Source organism: Pogonomyrmex barbatus, unplaced genomic scaffold (genome assembly GCF_055798465.1).
Source record: "Pogonomyrmex barbatus isolate J1 unplaced genomic scaffold, ASM5579846v1 scaffold8, whole genome shotgun sequence".
In the NCBI taxonomy this organism is placed as follows: Eukaryota; Metazoa; Arthropoda; class Insecta; order Hymenoptera; family Formicidae; genus Pogonomyrmex; species Pogonomyrmex barbatus.
The window spans coordinates 8175840-8196672 of NW_028297182.1; the positions used below are offsets into that span (position 1 = coordinate 8175840).

At 38.8% G+C, this 20833-nt stretch overlaps 1 protein-coding gene across 2 annotated transcripts in view; it reads right to left on the reverse strand.

The window, feature by feature from the left end:
- Nucleotides 1-20833, reverse strand: part of N (neurogenic locus Notch protein) — a 233018-nt gene that overhangs the window by 98162 nt on the left and 114023 nt on the right. The window lies entirely within an intron of this gene.

Sequence of the window (20833 nt, forward strand, 5' to 3'; positions counted from 1 at the left end):
CAAACGTCGATCGAGAGATTGCGCCAGAATCGCTCATACATTCTTAATTGAAAGTGTGATTGGCAAGGGTGATTATTAAATACGCATAAAAAAGATCACAAATGGAGACTCAACAAGAGGACAAAATTTGATTTTTTTCCGCGACAAAATCAATTTCTACGATATGAGATTAGAATTGAAAATAAAAAATTGTACTTTACAATTGTTATAAAAAATATATGACAATTTGATCTTTTACACCGCAATATTATATATCGTTTTACTTAAATACTGAAAGTGATTTTGATGAAATTAATTTTCAAAAGTTATTTTTATATATTTATCATTATCAATGTATCCTTCTCATCATCATGTTTTATAATTATTTTTATAGAATATCGGCTTTAGTACTTTAATTATCGAGCTCGCGGGAAGAATTATCACTTTACTAACAGTGAAAATGTTACTGATTCTTGATTTTTCTTTCGACGATCGCGTAAACGTATAAATCACATTATCGAAGCGGCGACGGCGACGCGCGATTTTATCGACGTTCTCGATTTTTCACCATATTTACTGCGCTCGAAAACGATAAGAAGCGATGAATCGACAAGATGAAAACAGTCAAAGACGAGAGAAAGATAAGAAAGGAAGAGATAGAGAATGGGGAAGAGAATGGTCGATAGACGAGCGAGCTCTCTTCTCTTCCGAGACGGTCGAGTAAATCATGGGAAGAGTATTCGTGAGAGTCTCGCGGGTCTGGATGGAAAGAAGATGAAAAGAGAACGAAGAGAGGAGAGCCACGGGATCTTCGCAGTGATCGGTGATGAAGGGGGAGGAAAAGAGAGAGAGAGAGAGAGAGAGAGAGAGAGAGAGAGAGAGAGAGACAAAGAGCGCGAGAGATGGAACTTAGAAGGAAGAGAAGCGGGGAGGGAAAGGCGAGAGGGATGTAAGCCGAGAAGAAACGTAGGGTTTCGGTTCGACATATCAGCCCGAGGTGGTCACGAGTCTCGAGATAGAGGGTTCACTAGTGGGTGGGACCCTCCACTTCGTGCCTCTCCACCAGACTCTTTCTCTTCTCCGATGCGCGAATCTTCTCCCGTACCCCCCTCCCTCCCCCTTTGTTCGTTCGCTCGCCAGCTTCATCTCCAACGACAGCTTTGCCTAAAGCGAAATCGGTTAAAGTTACCGGAGTTGGTTGGATTTCATATCTCTCTTGCCGTTGCACAGCGCGAAAGTGACAGTCGTTGCCCTGTTGCGGAAGGAAAGCGAACCCGGGGAAAGGATGCAAAGAAGATAAAGCGAAGATAAAATGCGAAAGGCCACGCTAGAAAATATAAAAAGCAAGAGAGCGAGACAGAAAAATAAGATACGACACGAAATTAATAGCGTGATTCACCTTTTGACTTTCTTTTGAGAAGAGTTGTCTGCCGTCGTCATTGAACACTCGTTCAATCTCAAATCAAAATCCTACCTCAGAATCGGCTGTTCTCGTTCTCTGTTCGATTCTTATCGAGTCATCGTTCGACATACTTCATTAACATCGCATTCTTCCAGCGTAATCACCACGCCGCCCATCTATCTGATCCCACTTATCTACCGAGGCGAGCGAGCCTTTTGTATCTTTTGCAGAAAGAAAAGTTTGTCTCGTTGCCATATATACGAAAGAGCAAGAAATAGGAAGGACATTATAACTCTCGTTATTATCTTATTTTTCACTACGTAAAAGCAGGAAGTATTCTCCGATCCTTTTTCTTGCCTGCATGCAGATAAATGCCTTTCGAGATAAGATGGCATCTACGGTATTCGCTAAAATAACCGAAGAGGTTTCAAAGATGCTTCGAAAAAGCACGTAGGAAGCACGAGGCTATATCTGAATAAGAATCGCCGTTTATGCATGGCTATTGATCCTGATCTGTTTCTTGCTGATTTGCATGTTACTGCTGCATGGCCCCGTTGCATGGTGAACAAGAAACGAGGCACGGTAGAGAGATGCCGAGCACGGCGGTAAGCAATTACGTGAGATTCGAGATCGCGGATAAGTGCGACGGTAAATCCACTCGGTAAGAGACAAAAACTAGATAACATTCTCTGGAAAGAGCTTACCCATACCCAATTAATGAATATAGTCGCGATAGATGAATATAAACGAATCAAATGTGCCACAGAACTTTTATTTATCGCGTCATTATTGAAATCTAATAAATGTACATGCTTTTATAAGTAATTCTTATCTTTTAAATCAATATAAGAAAAACAATTATCACAAAACAAAAACACTATCTACATTATTTAAAAAAAAAAAAAAATTAGAATTTTAGAAAATTATTTAGAAAAGATTGAAACTCAATTATATATATATTCTTTAATTTTCTCTTTTCTTTTCTTTTCTTTTTTTTTTTTTTTTTTTTTTTTAGAAAAATATCTTCTACAAACTTATTGAAATACAAATACTTTTGTGTAATTTATATAATTAATTATGTATATTATGTTAACGCGATGTCAACGCGTAAAGAGAGCGATAAATTCAGACTCTCCGAGTTATCCGTTTCTCGTTCCTAGGTCACTCACACGCATAGACGCATACGCACATAAGCGAAGGTTGCGGATGTAGCAGAGAAGATTGAGAGTAGCCAAGAAGAAAAGGAGGAGGAGGAGGAGGAACATGTAGAAGTTCTCCTCCAACGCGTCGCGCGTCTTTGCTCTTGTTGGCCTGTCTCACTCTCTTTCTCCAGACGGCGGCGACGGCGGCAACAAAATCGCCGTGACTCGCACAACTTGCTCAGGGACCGAACAAAAACCACTTTGTTCTAAGGTAAACCCACCTTAGGTATATGCGCCCCGTCGAGGCCGCGAGGATGCCCCTCGACGAAGGAGAGGTCGGACCCGAAGCTGCCACCCTCCTCCGCGAAGTGATGAAAAAGCGAAACGAATCGACCGGAAATTGTCTTTGACGATCCCTTCCCCCCCCCCTCCTCCGTCTGCCATTTCCCTCCCATTCCCTCTTTAATTCCTATTTAATCAATATATCGCACTGAAACCCTTAGGTTTTTTTTTTTCTTCTTTAATACGAGTCTTGGCTAATTTTATATTTAAAATCTTCTCTCTGATTACTCAATATTTATAGATAACACGTGAAATTTTGAATGACAAATTAATAGGCATATACCCCAAAAGAGAAATGTTTAACACATCGAGTAAAATATAATAATTTTGCTTTTATTGAGAATATACGAACTTACTTGAAAACAATATACATTAAAATTCAGTTGACGTAAATTCACATTGTAGTTCATCAGTCATTCGAAATCTCATCAATGCTATTTTCGAACTCGTATCGAGTTGAGATTAATGTCTTTCGGTCGAATCGGGCATAATCGCAGACATTATGCACGGCTCGATGACGATTATTTATACAAAGGTAAGACTGTACGCTTGAGATATACACCACAGTGGATATCGATGTAGGATCAATGGCTCCTTTGACAGAGACGAACTGCGTGACGCCATATCGAATGTGAAGACACCCACTGATCTATTCTCCTTGCTTTCTCGCTGCTGCGTCACGCAACCTATCTCTGTCGGTGCCACAAGCCATTATCGATTCGCAATGCACAAATGCACCGTTTGATTCTCCGCGGAACGAAGTGAACAGCGTGAACTCTCTGTCCATTTCTTTCTCCAGATGTAAATGTCCTTAAATAATCCAGTCTGCTTTCATATTGAACACTGTAGAACATTTCTAATTTTCATAAGTAAAATACAAAATACGAATAACAAATTCACTTACGTATCGTGTTAATATTCATATTAATTTCAAAAAATATTTTAACAAAATAAGAATATAAATTTTATCTTATCTGATTTCGATTGATATATTTATTACACAAAAATATTTTTTCATATTTTTTTCAAAAAAATATTTACACGAATTTTTCTCTAAATTTCTACGTGCGTCATAGACAAATTTGCATAAAATTTGCAAGTATGTTAATTATACCCGACTGTCCCGAGAGGATTGACTACCGATCACGAATATATCGAAGACACATCGATGCTCGGCAACGCGATCGGATTTGAATTTCAACAGCGGCCTGAACACACCTGGAACCCGGTCGCGGTGAGTTCCAGTTTAAATGAACGATTTACCGCTCGGCTAAGGGAGGAGCCGCTGTTCGAGGACACTCGTGTGTATCCGATAACCTAATAGTCGAGCCGGATTGTCGCGGATCCTCTCCGCCATCGAGGGGCGCAGGGACGAGGAGGCCGCATAAATTTGCATAGAACCGCCGCGCCCTTTTGCGTGCGCGTGCACGAACGCGTGCTTTCTCGATCGAGCGTTCTCTCTCCTCGCGAAGACTCGTGTTTCTCGTTTTCGAGACGGAGCGGCATCTCGGCGATTGCGAGTGTGCAAGAGAGAGTCGCACCCTTAATAAGGAGCACGAAGGTCTCTCGGGGCGAGGTAGGCGTGGATTCGTTTCACGGCTTCGAAATCGAAGGGCGGACTATGCAAAATTCCCATTCCGTCGCGTCCGCCGTTTTCAATTTGCAGTCCATTATACACGTTGACGCGACCGGTCCACGTTGGATACTGTCGCGAAAATCAAAGTCATCTCGGCTCTTTAACGCAAATGATTTATGATCTATGTAGCTGGAAATAAAAAAAAAAAATTGACTCTTTTTTTCGCATTGGCACGCGTTCTCTCTTTCACATCTTTCGCGGAGGAAAAACAAATTTTTTTTTTTTTTTCAAACAGAAATAAAATTGTATAAATTATATAAATGCAACATTTCTCCCTCCTCCCGCTAAAAGCGGAGCGTATCTAGGCACATTCGATTCGTGATTCATATCGTAAAAATTCCCGTTACACAAAAGGTCAAGATAATATACGCGAGCAGAAGTCTACGAAAATGCGCCTTGTCGTGCTTTGTCACGCGCGGTTGGAAGAACGACGTCGTAAAAGGGCAAAGCATTGCGTGTCACTGGCGTTTTATTGGTCCCGCGGTCACAGGAGACGGTTAAGGAAGCGCGTCGAGGTTACCTCTCGGGGAGAGCTGATCGATTAATGACGGAGCTTTAAGGGAAAAGGGGGGGGGTTACCTTTAAGTTACGCACACCACCTGAGGAGCGGTTCCACCCACAAAGAAGGCCCCTAATGGCGCCGCCCGCGGGCATTTACCGGTGACTTACGCGTTCGCGGATGATAAATAAATCTACGTGGCGCATTATACGCCGCGGTTCCTGCTGTCGGCCTGGCCATGATTAATGTCGCTTGCGCCACACACATGCGCGTATGCGTGCGCGTGTGCGTGCGGAGATGAAAATCTCACCTTTTCAAAAACAGATCTCCCCCTGCAAATCCAGTCGATACATCAGATTTCATTCTCATTCTCCAAAATTCTCTAGTTATTATTTCGATAAAATTTCGAGAAAAATTACTTGTACATTTATTTAATATCAATTAATTACGATTCATGTGTGCATGTTATAAATAATTAATATTAATAATTATTATATTACTTTAATAAAAATTAGGAAAAAAAAAAGAAGCAAATAAAGATTATTATATATACAATTCACATGGAGTGTTTTGCTTTCAGCAAAAACATTCGTGATCTAAATGGATCGAATCTCACACGCGTTTTCAAAAATAAACATTGTATCGTAACCTTCATAAACAATAACAGCACAGAACTTTCTGTAATGTTTAGTGAATTGCCATTGGAGAAATAGACTAAAGGACAAACAGGACGGCATCTTTTTCCTACTCAATCTCTCTTGGTTATTCGTTTTTCTTACTGTAAAACTCACCCTCGAGAGAGGTCTCTATATTTATAGTTGGAATGAATTGTCATCGTCAATATTTACGAATTCATGCTGATACGAATATGGATAAACGAGGAAAAGAATGAGGCGAATAAAACGAAAGATTCACACAAAACGGCGATCAATTGCTTACCGTTAGACGCAAATCGAAAGTTATATCAATTCGATGTAACGTTATGGTAACCAAAGCGTATTACCGTTTGCCAATCATTTGTAGCACAAACTCTTCTAGTTTTCAAGCGATTTATCGACATCGACATCGAACAGGAATGCATCGCAGAAACTCATACAGATAAAATTATATTATGCAACTATTTTATTTATTGCCGACGATGATATTTGTGCATATATCTTTTCATACGGATCTCTGATGTCGTTTAGACTGCACAAACTATGCAAACAAATTGCGTCTTATTTCTAAGTAATAAGTGGTATAAAATAAACAACGATATTCATATATTTATTACACGAAAATTTCGTGATAAAGCGAGTACCATGAGAGATATTCAAAATAATTTCATATCTCAAGACACGGGGAGTATTTAAAAATCACCGAGGAAATTATTAAATAATTATTTATCATATATTTATCGTAAAATAATTTATAATTCTTCCATTCTTCGACGATACGATTCTTGTGACTCCGGATAAGTGAGTCGCGCGAGATCTGCCTCGATTAGCAATCGTCGCATCGATACCCTTACCCGAGCTAATAATCCTTTACTCTATAATCGGTATACTCTATAATCGGTACTCTATAATGGGTATGATAGGTTCACACCTTCCAGTAACTTGTCACGACCGCGTTTCGAGAGATAATACGACGGCATGCGCCGCTACCTGCTCGCTCGGAGCTTTGCCGCGAATAACAAAAGCCGGCGGTTCTACACGTAAAAATAAACATTCAAGATCTCACACCAACCAAACTCATTATTACGAAAGTCTAATAACGTTACTACAAGATAAAGATACACCGATTACATATTATTTCTTTCCCTTTAAATTAATTTCGACAAACGATTTGAATCTTGTTGCATCTATTTCGCATTCGGCTTCGTAGAGCCTCAGCTTGAATAAACGCAACGATTAATTTCGTTCTAATTTGCGAGGGCCCTTTGAAATGGAATTATTGTTACTTGAATCGAATTTAGATTTGAAAATTGAGAAAATTTGTTTCTAACAGATATACTAATAATATATTACTGATAAGAAATTTTATTATATTATAAAAAGATATGAGCGTAATATCGAAATAGTTTCTAAGAACTGGAATTTTCCATTAGAAGAAATGAAAAAATAAAATGTAAATATTGATGATGGAAAGCGTATGTTTCTGCGTATATTACGCTTAAAATGATACATGATGCAGCTTCGAGATAAATACGGACTGTTGCCGGTTGAACTTAAATGACCACGAGCATGGTATTCCGCGAGCCTGTAAATCCAACATAAAGATACAAATCGAGAAGCAGGAAAGCTGCACATAAGGAGGACCATAAACTCGATTTATCCGCCACGAGTCGGTCGGCGGAGCGCGCTCCCGGTTCTTACTTTACCCCTCTGTTCATCCACCATCCGGCAGGAAGGCGAAAAAGGTATGGTAATTAAGGAAGATAGAAATCGCCCCTTAAAAGGGCTCTTAACCGCGGGAGGCGAACGCGCGGTCCGCCTTCGCCATAACCTTCGATGGTTAAAGTGTCTCCCTTCCTGTTTGTCCGCAACGAACAATTTGCATCTCAGAAATATACGCTATTCTGCTGAATTTTTCTTTTATTTTAATTATATAATAAATTATTAATATGAATATAAGAATTGCGTGATGTAATAATGTCCGTTAAAATTATCGAAAAAGGATCGTTATTAATTTTTTCTTTTTATCGCCGCGATATCAACAAAAAAAGCTGGCAAAAGCTCAATTCTCTAATAATATTTAAAGAAATTTTGACAGATGTGTGTTACGTAGAAATTATTAAATATTAAAAATAAAATATTAATATAAAAGATCGAGAGCGCAGCAAAAAAATAAACAATAACTCCTCTCAATAATTTCGAAAAAGATCGATTTCAGAACGATCACGAGAAAAAAATGTATGATGCTACGTAACGCGTGCAATTCGCATAATTTGCTATTATCTATTCCGGAAACAAATGTACTGTAGATACGGCGTAGGCAATACGCGGGATAAGCGACGTAATTTTATAGCCAGTGACACCAAGCCGACGCAGCCTCCTCAATTACGTGTAGGATCTCCGTCTTGCATCCCGCTGCACATCTCCAATATGCGTGGGTTAGAAGGCACCGTTACTCGCAGGCCGAGAAATTCCATCAGCGCCAGAGGGGGGCTCGGAAATGGAAATTGGAAGCTTTCACGTTCTTTCTCGCGCCCGTTTCTTCTCCCTACCTCTTCCCCCTCTCCCACCCCCTTTCGTGCTCCACGCTACCGACACCCACGCGCGCGCGCTATCTCACCGCGCCTCGCCGACTAGCACCGATTAAAATTAATAAGTGCATTCTCCCGCTCGCATCTGCATACTGATCGGCTGGCTCGAAAGGTGCTAACGAGGCTATTCTTCCTCCACTTTTCTCTGTCTCTGCGTTCATACCGACGCGTCTTTTCCAGCATCTCTTTCCTGCCAAGTTGCGCGGAGACGAGCTGCTATGACAAGGTTTTGATGAGCCATATTGTGCAGAAGTTATTAATTCAATGACAAGGTAGCTGATCTTCTCGCGAATAAAACCTCAGTCGCACGACCGGACGTCAGATGAATTCACATAATATTTATTGCAAAAAAGATTCGCTTCGCGATTTTTAACACGGCCGGAAACCGTCCGTTAAACGAATAGAAATAATTTTTTTTACTTGTGCTGAAATTTAAAAATTAAAATTGTTCAAAGTTCCAAGTTTCGAGAAAAAACAATGTTTCGAAATAAAAAGAAAAGTTGACTAAAGTCAATTAGAACGCGCATCCAGAGTGCGTTTGTCTATATAAAATGAGTCACTTTCTTTGTAACACATAACATAAATTATGCATTAAACGTATAATTTATATTCACGACATACATTTTCTTCATTCTTATCGTCGTCGACTTTCACCACGACTATTTCCGCGCATCGAAAAAATTCGAATCCACTGTGAGTTATCATTCACAGATAATATTTAAATTCACAAGTTCAGAAGATAATAGTTTTTTGAGAAAATCACGAGTCGGAGGTAAAAAAAAAAAGGAAAATCACACTGTGGGTGAATAAAATCGACGCAAGAGAGAGAGAGAAAACGAGGAAGGGAAGAACAACGAAGGACACCTACGCGAAGTGACGCGTCAATTAGGAGGACGAGCAATGTTTCAGCATGCGTACGGACCTACGAAGAATATTTTGCACGTGGAATAACCGTAGGGAGCTTTAACAAGGTTCAAGCCAGTCTTGGCCGTGCGAAAATCGCAATAATGCACCGTGTGTGTGTGTGTGTGTGTGTGTGTGTGTGTGTGTGTGTGTGTGTGTGTGTGTGTGTGTGTGAGCGCGCGCGTCTAAATTGTCTTCTTTTAAATAACTTGACAATACACGAATACATACAGTGTACATGGAGAATCTATCTTTCTACTCATGTATAAAATCTTTACAAGGACTTGATAATTTAAGAAAACTGCGTTGTAAATAAAATAGTTTATAGTTATATATTTTAATAAAAATATCTCTAGAACAATCACAGATAAAGGATAATTAGTCGATAAAGTACACAACGAATAAAGATTCGAGGACGATAATATTATAATGCATACTTGTCTCAAACCGTCGGGTTCACACATGCGCTAAACTCCTCCTTTTATATTTGGCTGACCTTTCTTAGAAAGTGCAGCGTAGAAGAGGGTAGAGGAGGAGGGTACAGATTCTCCAAGCCGGAATATTCCCCTATCTTGGGTTTCAGGGTCAGAATCGTGTTCCAATTAGATCGGCGCGACTCCCCGCGTTTTTACCATACCCCCCGCTTCATACCCACCCTCGTGGCTCGTCCACCCTCGCCTCTGCCCAGTTCTCCTTCTAATAAGGAGCGCTGGCTTATAAAGCGAGACGCGGCGTGTTGCACGTTATGCAATGTACCGCGGCGCTCGTGAGAATGCATTTCAGCAGTAGCCATAATCGCCATTAAGATCACGGATCGCGAAGAGGAGAGGGTCAGTATCTAAATATGGACGAAGGCGAACGTGCTTTAACAGTATCAAGGCAAATGTGAATGATGAACGAGAAGCCGTGAGTCGAATCCAATTGAGTTGACCATTGACTCATCGCGCATACACTGTTGTGTTAAATTGACGCAAACTAAGTCAGAACGATGATTCGACCGAATACTCACAATTTAACCATGCGCTGTTTATTATGTCGCAAGTCTTTTTTTTAAAATTCGGTAATAGCAAAAATAAACCGCTATAAATATCACGGAATAATATTTGCTCGATATACACGAGCGAAATGAGAGAAAAAGCGCTCAATTAATTTTGAAGAGAATAAACCGATAGACAATATATATGCGATTTTTCCATCAGTAATTTTTCCTAGCAAATTCTCACCGCTGAAACATAATTAGTACGTAACGAGAGAGAGAGAATTAAATTGCGCCTCAATGTAAAGAATAAATCTGCTATTAATTTAGGCTGCAGGTATTGATTATAACGCGATCGTGTGAAATAACTCGTTTGCGAGCGCGCGTAATTGCTAGTAATTATTCGTTAATGCGTATCTCTTTGACAGAAGCTTCGTTAATTAGTCGAGTCGTACAGTGAGTAATTGCGATCTTTTCTAATGAATATATGATATGTCGATGAGTTCTCTATCGATCTTTTTTTCTGCACATTATATTTTTATTGCTCTTCTCTCTCTCTCTCTCTCTCTCTCTCTCTCTCTCTCTCTCTCTCTCTCTCTCTCTCTCTCTCTCTCTCTCTCTTCTCTCTATTGTAATCAATCTTTAAACTCGATTAATCATAAAGAAAACATTAAATATTAATTTTCTAACTATCGCTTTGCTTTAATAGCACATTTAACAGCTACACCTTTCCGTTGCGTAAGTTGAAAGTAAAGCAAGAAATTAATCGCTGACATGTTCAAGGGATCTTTTTCTTACATTTTCTTAAATCAAAATAAAAATTAGTAAAAAAAAAAAAAAAACAAAAAAAAAACAAAAAAGCTACAATGATCTCTTTATTTTGTCATTAAATAATCAAGACTGAATGCTACTTTGCGCGAAGAAAAAGTTGATTAATTACGGCCACATCTGACATGATCTTAATTTTTGCAAGATGTGAAACTTTCACGTACCGCAATAGAAGCTTCCTGTTAATCATTCTGGGAACAACAATCCGTCAGAAGACGCGTTGCGCGAAGTTGAAGAAATCATATCGTCTCTTCAGCGAAGCGCAATTGTTCCAACTTGAATTTTTTTTCTGTTATTACCGTCGTAATATTTTTCATACCCTGCCAATTAGCAACCGTGTCAAATACTTCTCTCTCATGCATCAAGTTTCTGCTGATTGTGAGAAACGTCTTCTTACCGGTTGCCCGTATAACCGAAGTTATCTCAGAACACATCGGGTAATTAGTGATTACACGCTGCTGGTTTTAAGCCTCGCGCTTACTTTTAACGAGAAACGATCGAGACCGATCGCTCAACGGCCACGTCGATCAGACTCGGTGACTTCTGAGTGTAATAGGAAATTATCGATCACCGCGATCTAGTCTTCAGCTTGCTCGAACAGAACGAACGGGTCAACGACGATCAACGTTCTCGCGAGCGCAAGACGCGCGCGACTTCTATTTAATCGCGTCAAACGTACACGAGCGCGCGATAAATCGCTCATGAAACGTACAAAGCGAAAACCGTTGCTTAACCGTTGCGGACACCTGCCGTTTATACGCGAATGATAATTAGGAGGAAGCTGCGGGATAGAAGCGATTCTACCATGCTTTGGCGAGTGTAGCCGGTTTTGCGATTGACTGTCGCGATGAATGCGCATCGAAGCGCAATTATCATATATCATGACATCAGTCGTATCAGTCGTAAGATGTTAAAATAGTATAACTGTTATTTTATAAAAATTAAAAAAAGAAAAAAAGACATTTACTACTAAAAAGCTTGTTGTATATCTGATATCTTACTGTCAAAATTATTTTTAGTTGTTTCTACAATTTTTTATACGAGATAGAGGAAATTTTTTCGAAAACTTTAAAGTATTTCAATTTGTTAATGTTCGTCGTAAAGAAATAATTAATATATTAATATATGTTTCAAAATATATAAACATTTCAAAATTATTCGTGGAGTTACAGATGATACCTACTTGCGGTATCTTTAAATGGTGATTAATTTAAGCTGATTCGTTTGATTCTGTTGCCTGGCGGCGATTTTACAAATTCCCAGGAAATTCTCTCGATTCCCGAGACTGCATGATAACGCCGTGGGATTATTTATACGAGATTTCTCTTTCGAGAGAAGCTTGTAACACGGAAGAGCACTAGAGATGCACCCACAAACAGCGCCAAATCATTCATCATATCGCATTTATCATCAGAAATCACTCGATTATAACGTACAATAAATATAACATACGAAATTGTTGTTATTTAGTTGTAAAATTCGAGTCTTTTAGCAACTACTATTGCCATAATTATTACTTTCTGGGAATAAATGGAATTTATGTGCACGAATATTCATTAGAGAAAATTATGTACAAGTTGATAAGACAAACAAGCTGCTTATTTAAAAAAAAAAAACAAAAGAATTCGTGATAAAAAAACTTAACTTTGTTATTTATCTCGTATTGTATCTTATCATAATTCTAAAAAGAACGAGATCTAATAAAAATATTTAAAAGCAATCGTGCGTAAAAGCTATTTCTGAAAATGGGTATCGTTTTTACTTGCGTGACTCACACTATTATTCTAAAAACTGAAATACAACGCAAACTGTAATTTTCAACGTCTATCTATAAGATAGACGCGGCAACAAATATCAATATCCCGATTTAATTATCGGCTACCAATGGTTTCTTCCGGAGCAGGAACTACGTCACGGACGTATGTTAGATTAGGGGGGACTCGTAGCGCGCGGTCACGTTCAGAGGACGATATCGAAATGCCGGATCGTTCGAGATGCGCTCGTGCACATGTTCCGCTGTAATCTTTGTGACTTCCTACTTCATCCTCCTCCTTATGTGTATATGCCGAAGGATCGGGTTCCTCTTCTTCCTTCCCGGTACACCGCGTTTGCTCGTTCATACTCCTAACCGGTCTAGCTAACGACCCCTATCTTGTGCATCGCAAAATAATGAAATTACGCGAAAAAGAGACGAGGCATTACGTTGGATCGTGTTTTGTAAGTACGTACACGCCGGCGGTAGTATGCAGAATAGAAGTTAAGCCGTTAAGAGCTCCAATAGAATCTCATTTCATACCATAGAAGGACATAAAGAAATTTGATCTACCGTTATAATTATATCTAGGCTCGCGATTTTAGCATCGTTGGCAATCACGCGAGGTATAGATTTTCGCAAAACGAAAGCTTGTAAAGAAAGTTGAACATATATATTATATATATCTAGCATTGTATCTTTTATTTCCAATATAATTAAAAACTGAGATTTAAAAGGTACGTGTACTATAGATAAACTAAATCGACGTTAAGTTAGTCGTTGTGTGCAACGATAATAATCTCACAAAATTTCAACAATTCTTATAAAACGCTACATAATAATAATTCGTAACAAATAATCTTCTTTTTCGTTGAAAAATTATATCGGCCGCTTCATTCATTCGTTCTCTTAAAGGCAATGCAGCGGCCGATTACGCAGCTGGGAGATTCGGCCGTTAAGTCAATTTACGCGCCGGCGTTTTTGTTTGTGAATTTTTGCACCGCGTGATTCCACGTTCTTGAGGTGCTCCACTCCACGCGAAATGACGCCGTTGTCGTAAGAAGGAAATAATAATCGCATTCCGCGATGACGAGGCCGATAGACACGAAAGGAAAGACGAGCGAAGTACGCCCGTCTGGGGAAGGAGGAAGTCACGAGTAATCCTCTTTCGAGAGTGATCTTGCGATGGAAGAGGAGCCAGATTGCTCTGCGCACGATACACTGTTTTAATAGCATCCTAAACATATTTGCCAGATGAGAGTATTTGAAAAAGGACGACGAGAACTAGAGTACAATAAATTATAAAAAGAAAAGAAATGAAAAAAATAAATTGTATAATATACAAATTGATAAACAAAATTTCGTGACATATGCTAATGAATAATTATTAAATAATGAAACTATTATTATTATTATTATTATTATTATTATTATTATTATTATTATTATTATTATTTCTTAATAAATAATTATTTATCGACTAATTTAACTTACAAAACTTTAAATCTTCCGTAATGATTTTTACGTTCAATCTAGATTTAAAAAAAAAAAAGATATTCAATTTATATTTCATTTTTTTAATTATGCGTTACATAAACGATAAAATACGATAAATGAAATAACGTTGCAATAATTAAAAGATTGTTTTGTCTTTTCTATAATTGGCTGTATCCTTTTTTCGTTCTTACATTCGTTCTTCTGAAGTTACGTCCACATATTTCTTACGTTCTACGGTTTTCGCCGAATAACGAATACGGAGATCTGGCCGGATGTAGAAAAGCGCTCTCCCATTTTGCCGCAAGCTTTATGACCTTTTTATGATTAATGCGGTCGGAAGGCCGCGATAAAGCGGCACGATCATTTCCGCGGCGATTTCTCCACGATCTTTCTTCGAAACGGGAGAGGCATCCGTTAATTAAGAGCAATACCGGTGGCTAAGATCTCGCGTAAATATTCCATAATGTCTTGCGAGGGTTGAATTCTCTCGATCAAGAAGTTATAAAAGCCTACATTGTACGAACAGGACGCGTCCGCATTTCTATTTGTATCGTAGAGTGTAATTAAAGTGCACGAGGAGAACGCAATCGTTGGATAATTTTAACGTTGCTTAAGCGCACCGGCAACAATCGCGATTATCATAATCGTTTCTATCGTTACGTTGGCGTTAGAACTATGTCGACAGAAGGGAAAAGAGATCCTTTCATTCATATTAAACGGAGAGAAATTGGAAAATTCATTTCAAGATTCAATTTGTAATCTACAGTAAATATCAGTTTTTTTTTACAATTATCACGTTTTATATCACACCCCCCCCCCCCCCACACACACACACACACACACACACACACACACACACACACACACACACCATACAAATACATATATAAAAATTTTCGTATAGCTGTGATATTATTAAATTTTAATTTTTATCAAATTTATACCAATGTCGACTCGTAGAGATTTCATCATTCCGGCAGCCTTGATCCGGCGCGAAGAGCAGAGAAGTCGCCAGGCAGAGTTAGTTAATCGAAGGCTGTGTCGGTCCTCCTTTACTGTTAGTCGATCAACGGGGGACTCGTGAACAAAGCGATCTTAAATTTATACGCCTCGGTTATCGCTTCCACGAAGAATTCCGACCGAGCTTGAGTTTACGAGCACCGACGCGCGATAGAATGCTGCACCGCAGTGCTTGTGTGTCGTGCACGCGTGCGCGCGTGTATGCATGTTGCGTGCGTAAAATCGCGTAGCGCGCCACGGTGTCCGCACGAGAGCCGCAGGGTGTCGGAAGGGGTGCAACGGAAGAAGAGGGCTGGAGCGGCGAGGCGGAGCGACGGAAAGGGGAAGGTTTTATCGTCGCAATCAAGGGCAAGGCGCGAAAGGCAAGGCAACGCTCTCCTGCCATTACGCTATGCCATGCCACTTCGACAAGTTTATGGCCGCAGGTGTACCGGTGTCCTCTCCTTTACCCATACCCGTTCCTGGACCGTTCTCCCCCTTTTTCTCCCCAACCCTCTCCTTCTCGTGATCATCTTCCGTCATTTCGTCTTAGAGTTATCTTCTCATTGGAGCATTATCGTACTTCCGTCATTGAGGATCTTGCATGAAGCGATCACGCGTGTCTCGATTTGACATGTCTAAATTTTACTCGAATAATTAAGGCCAGCAACCTCATAGATATTTAAATATTGAGAAATATTTAGACAATTAAAATTTAATTTCTATTAATAAATGAAAATATAATCTGTTTTATCGATAATATTAATTTAAAATGACGAGTGAACTTAACTCCTCGAATATTGCATATTTACGCGTAAAAAGCAAGTTTTATAATTTCGAATATCTTATTCGTAATATAAATTTTATTGTTCTATTTAGCTGAGTATATCTCGAAATTATATTTTTGCGGTAGTAGAGAAAGATGCCATTGAATCCCTCCCCCAGTTTCGATAATGCAGTGTGATGTTTCCGCCGTATGGTTCCGCCATATTCTGAAGCTGAATGCAGCCGAAAATTTGGTTTGGGATGTACACACTCCGAGGCGGGGTATAAAGTAACTCCGTGATCACGTTTATGGGAACACGGAGGCGCCGAAGTCAGAGGTCAAGAGACTTCCACCGGGATGACCTCCCGGAGAAACAACGCGTCCCCCTATGCCTCCGCGCATCGCCACGTGAGTACGGTGAACTCTTTCCCCATGCGTTCGACGCGTGCATACCACCATGCGTGTTCCGTGCATATTCGCTGGTATGTACATACACACACACACATATACACACACTCGCATACATATCATCTGTGCAAATGTGTGGACGGCCGTATCGATGCGCGATTCGCGGCTTTCATGCAAGAGAAGCTCGGTGAGAGTACAAGGGCGACTGAGAAATTATCATACGTGAGATATCACCATGACTCTATATCATTGTTATTATATAGAAATAGAAAGATAATAAAAAATAGAAAGAGAAGTAGCTATAATTTTAATTTAGGATTATTGTCTTATGCATATATTTTAAAAAGAGACCAAACTAAATTTTAATGTCAATCCCACAGTCTTCGACTGTACATAATATACGTCGTTGTGAAAGTAAAGTAATACGGTTCCGTTGCAATAGAAATGCAACTCGCAGGAGCCGGTCAGTTAACGAAGCGTTCATGAAAATGTATGAAAATATTCGAGTCGTATTGTAATGTGATGTCTGCCTTCGGCCGAGCTTCGATTTCCAACGACGTGACGTTAAGCGTACATATTTTCAACATAGGTTCTTAATTGAATCTATATGTGCCTGCAGATGGCTAAATGAATATTTATTCTTATTGTTATATAGCTGCGACCATCACATTTGTCATCAAGATTAAACTACATCTTGAAAATCTATCTATCTGTGCGATTTAAAAAACTTATAAGTTTTCGGAACAATTACACTATCGAGAAATAATAGATCAATAAAATACAATAAATAAAATAATATTAAATTAATGTTAACAATGTTTTATAATGTGAAAAATATTTTATAATAATTTAATTTAATTTATTGTATACTCGCGAAGAAGCAGATTTTATAATAATAATTATATAATCATATAAAACACAAGTTAATATTTTATAATGTTATTAAAAATAATATGATATTTTGTAAATTAAGTTTAATTAATTCTTTTCAGACAAAGATTGATATCGGCAATATAAGAAATTCGTTAAGTTTAGATTTATATTTAAATATATGCAATAATATAAATCATATATTTTTATTTGCGAATAAATAAAATGCGTCATTTAATATAAGATCCTTTCTTATTACATACAGGAAATTGGACTCTCTTCCCCCTCTCCGAAATTATACCGGTTTCAATCCTTATTCATAGAAATAGCAATGAAGATATTCGTAGGAAAATAAAAAGTTGTCAAGATGAAATCAGAAAGACAAATGACGTCTCTTTGTATATTCGGAAAGCGGAAGAAACCTGACTAGAAACTTGTTTCACGAATGAGAATCGGCTTGAAGAGATCTCGACTCGTTTCAGCATTACAACCCTGAATCGTATCACATCGGATCTAATTAAAAATGATTGCATACACTCGCAAAACTGGTTTCTTTCGTGTTTATAATGTCAACGCGCTTCCTTCATATCTCTTAAGAATTATTCATATATTCATAGAATTGTTTGTATTACAATAGTGTGTCATATCCACCCTCAGAAACAGTTATTATTTGCAAATCATGTGGCAGATACGAATACCAAACGAATTATATCATTTCGTAAGAAAAAAAGCGAGTTCACCAAAGTACGTGGTAGCAATTGACAAGTTCACAAAAAATGAAACTATTACGAAGGCAATCGCGCGAAGTCGTCAAGATAATCGCGGCCCCACAGGAATGATCCGATCGGTGATCCCGCGTGATGATCGAATGTGCGTGCTCGCACGTGTGTATAAAGCAAGTATATTTAATAAGAGATCGAATAGAGTGCGGTAAGGAGAGGAGAATCGAGAAGAACCTGATATGGTAATAGTAAAATATGAAGAGTACGAGAAAGGGTTGCCGCGCGCGAGAGTTCGTAGATGGTATCGAGTAGAGAAAGGAATACAAGGACCGATGGAAAAAGAACAGACGAAGAGAAGAAAAAGGAGAGAAGAAAAGGACTAAGAAAGATAAGAAGGGAGGAATAAGGTATTGGCGTGCGGCGACTTTACGAGCGACTCGATGACTCTCCGCGATCTCGGGGAGGTTCATCAGAATGTCCAATGAGGTCCACGTCGAGCAAACTTTATTTCTACCGCGCCGCGAAAGCAAACGCCACACGATCGCTTTCTACGGGGTGTGATCCCCTTTCTATGGAAATCGTCTCCCCATCACATCCTTGTCGCATCATCGATCGACACCATTGTTTTCGAGCGAGAGTCCCGCACATCTGCTCTATCAGCGTCATGTAAATTCGAGAAACACATTTAATCGGCTACTAGAGTAAATTAAAAAGACGAGGAAAATAGAATCTAATTAATCGAACTTTTTTAAGTAAAAACGATCCGCATGTATTTTGGAGAGTAGATATTTTGATATAGTGATCAGAATTTTGAAAATATTACTTGAATATTACTTGATTTAAAACAAAAGATGACAAATCCCAAATGAATATTCTTTTTAGTGTGACGTTGAAATGAGGGCAAATGCAAATGCGCGAACATCAATATTGCGATTGAATGGATCTTTTAAATTAATCCAGATTTATATTCAGATCAGCTGCGCCCGATTCCGGCAACTTTCAGTGGCAGCATCCAGCTCACTTTACACCGCGTGGGTGTGGATTTATCGTTCCACCGGAGACGCAAACAAAAGGGACCACAACCTCTCTCTATTATCTGGATAAATAAAAGGTACCTAGGAAGAGATTGCCTATCTCGCAGAGAATTATTTCTGAGTACATAAAGTTCTATGAACTATTCTATTTGGTTCTTTTATACAAGTGTGATATTATCTCGATATAATCTTGAATTAAATAAACGAAAATGCACATCTTTCCTAAAGAAAGATTATTTCTTTAAAACAAGATATTAAATGTGTAATGTTTTTCCACAGAAAAACATTTACTTTATCAGAATTCTACGCTAAGACTATTCATTCTAGGCTTAAAAAAAGGAAAATTGCAACATGCACATTATTATTATGTCAAAGGCATAAAACGGTACACAGTTATATTATTATTGAGCAAATTATTATAACAAATCAGTGTATTAAAATAATGCCTATTCAACAGAATACTAATTTGATTTATATCTAATGTTTATAGTTGGTATTATATTTTATCTGACACGGACATGTTTTGTATTTCCTACCAACACCTACCTCGAAAGGGTGTAATATATTATTTGCTCTGATTTTGGACCAATTCCCGAGAGATTCGTATCTTATCCCGCGACATATCGAGACCCCCAATGAGCGAAAAATAAAAGGGGTTGCATGGCGCAGCTGTGCGATTTGACCGAAACGTGGGAACGAAACGATGTCCACGAAACTCATACGTTACTATGCGGAATGTCAGACCGACAATATATTTTGCTAGCTTGTTACGTCTGTTCATATCTCGTATGCATGTAACATAATAGTGTATAAATTTACGCGCGGTAATTTCTGCGCGAGCAACCACTCGCGTGTAGCGATAGTTTCCGAGCAATACCTTCGCGTATAAAAGATATATAAAACATACGAACGCTGATGTAACCCGCGTTCTTTAAGATCTCTAACTCTTATGCAAATAGACCGGTCTTTATCTCAATAAGAAGGCATTTGCAAGCGGCCAGCGTACATTACAAACAACAAAATCGTTACTTTACGATTATCGCGAGTGGTAAGTGAACCCCGTGTCCTCTCGCATCGTAAGTTTTACGATCTTAAATTCGGCGGGTCAGATGATAAAGACAAGAGCTCCAGCTCGGAGGAGTCACGTCTCGTCTAAAGACGGCGGCTTGGCCTCATTTATCGCCACGAGCAGCCATGGATAACAACAACCGGTCACCATCTGTCACTGTCGTGAGGAATTGTGAACCGAGCACGGTCCAGTCGAGATCGGTGTCTCCACGTCTCTCGGAAGCTCGTGCCTCTCCTTTGTTGGTACGACTGATTTGTTTTCGTCACAAGCGAGAATTGATGCGAATGAGAGATTCGAAGATAACTGCAACTCAAAATCAAAAGTTGAAGAAAATGCGTAAGAGCGCGTAATTATTTAACCGTATCGTAGCAATTCACATATATTAGTACACTAAGACTGAAATCAATCTACAACACAAACAGATTTAACGCAATGGAAAATAATCTTGAAGACTTCGATAGTTTATCATACTTGTTTAACTTCCAATTAATTTTATCAATAATGCAATTAGGAATCAAGCAGACAATTAAATTATTCAGATTTGTTTTCTTTGAACTGAACGCACAATAATGGGAAGAAAGTTGAGAAACTGGTAATTGTTATTTATTACCCTTTCTCGCAGAGTAAAATATTCTATCAAATTACATGACTACCGTAATTTCCCTCGTGTTTGTCATGAAAAAGGTTTTGAAAGATGATTCTTTGTTTGTTCATGATGGAAAACGTTAATTACACTGTCGTCGCTGTTACCTTGTCGGCTA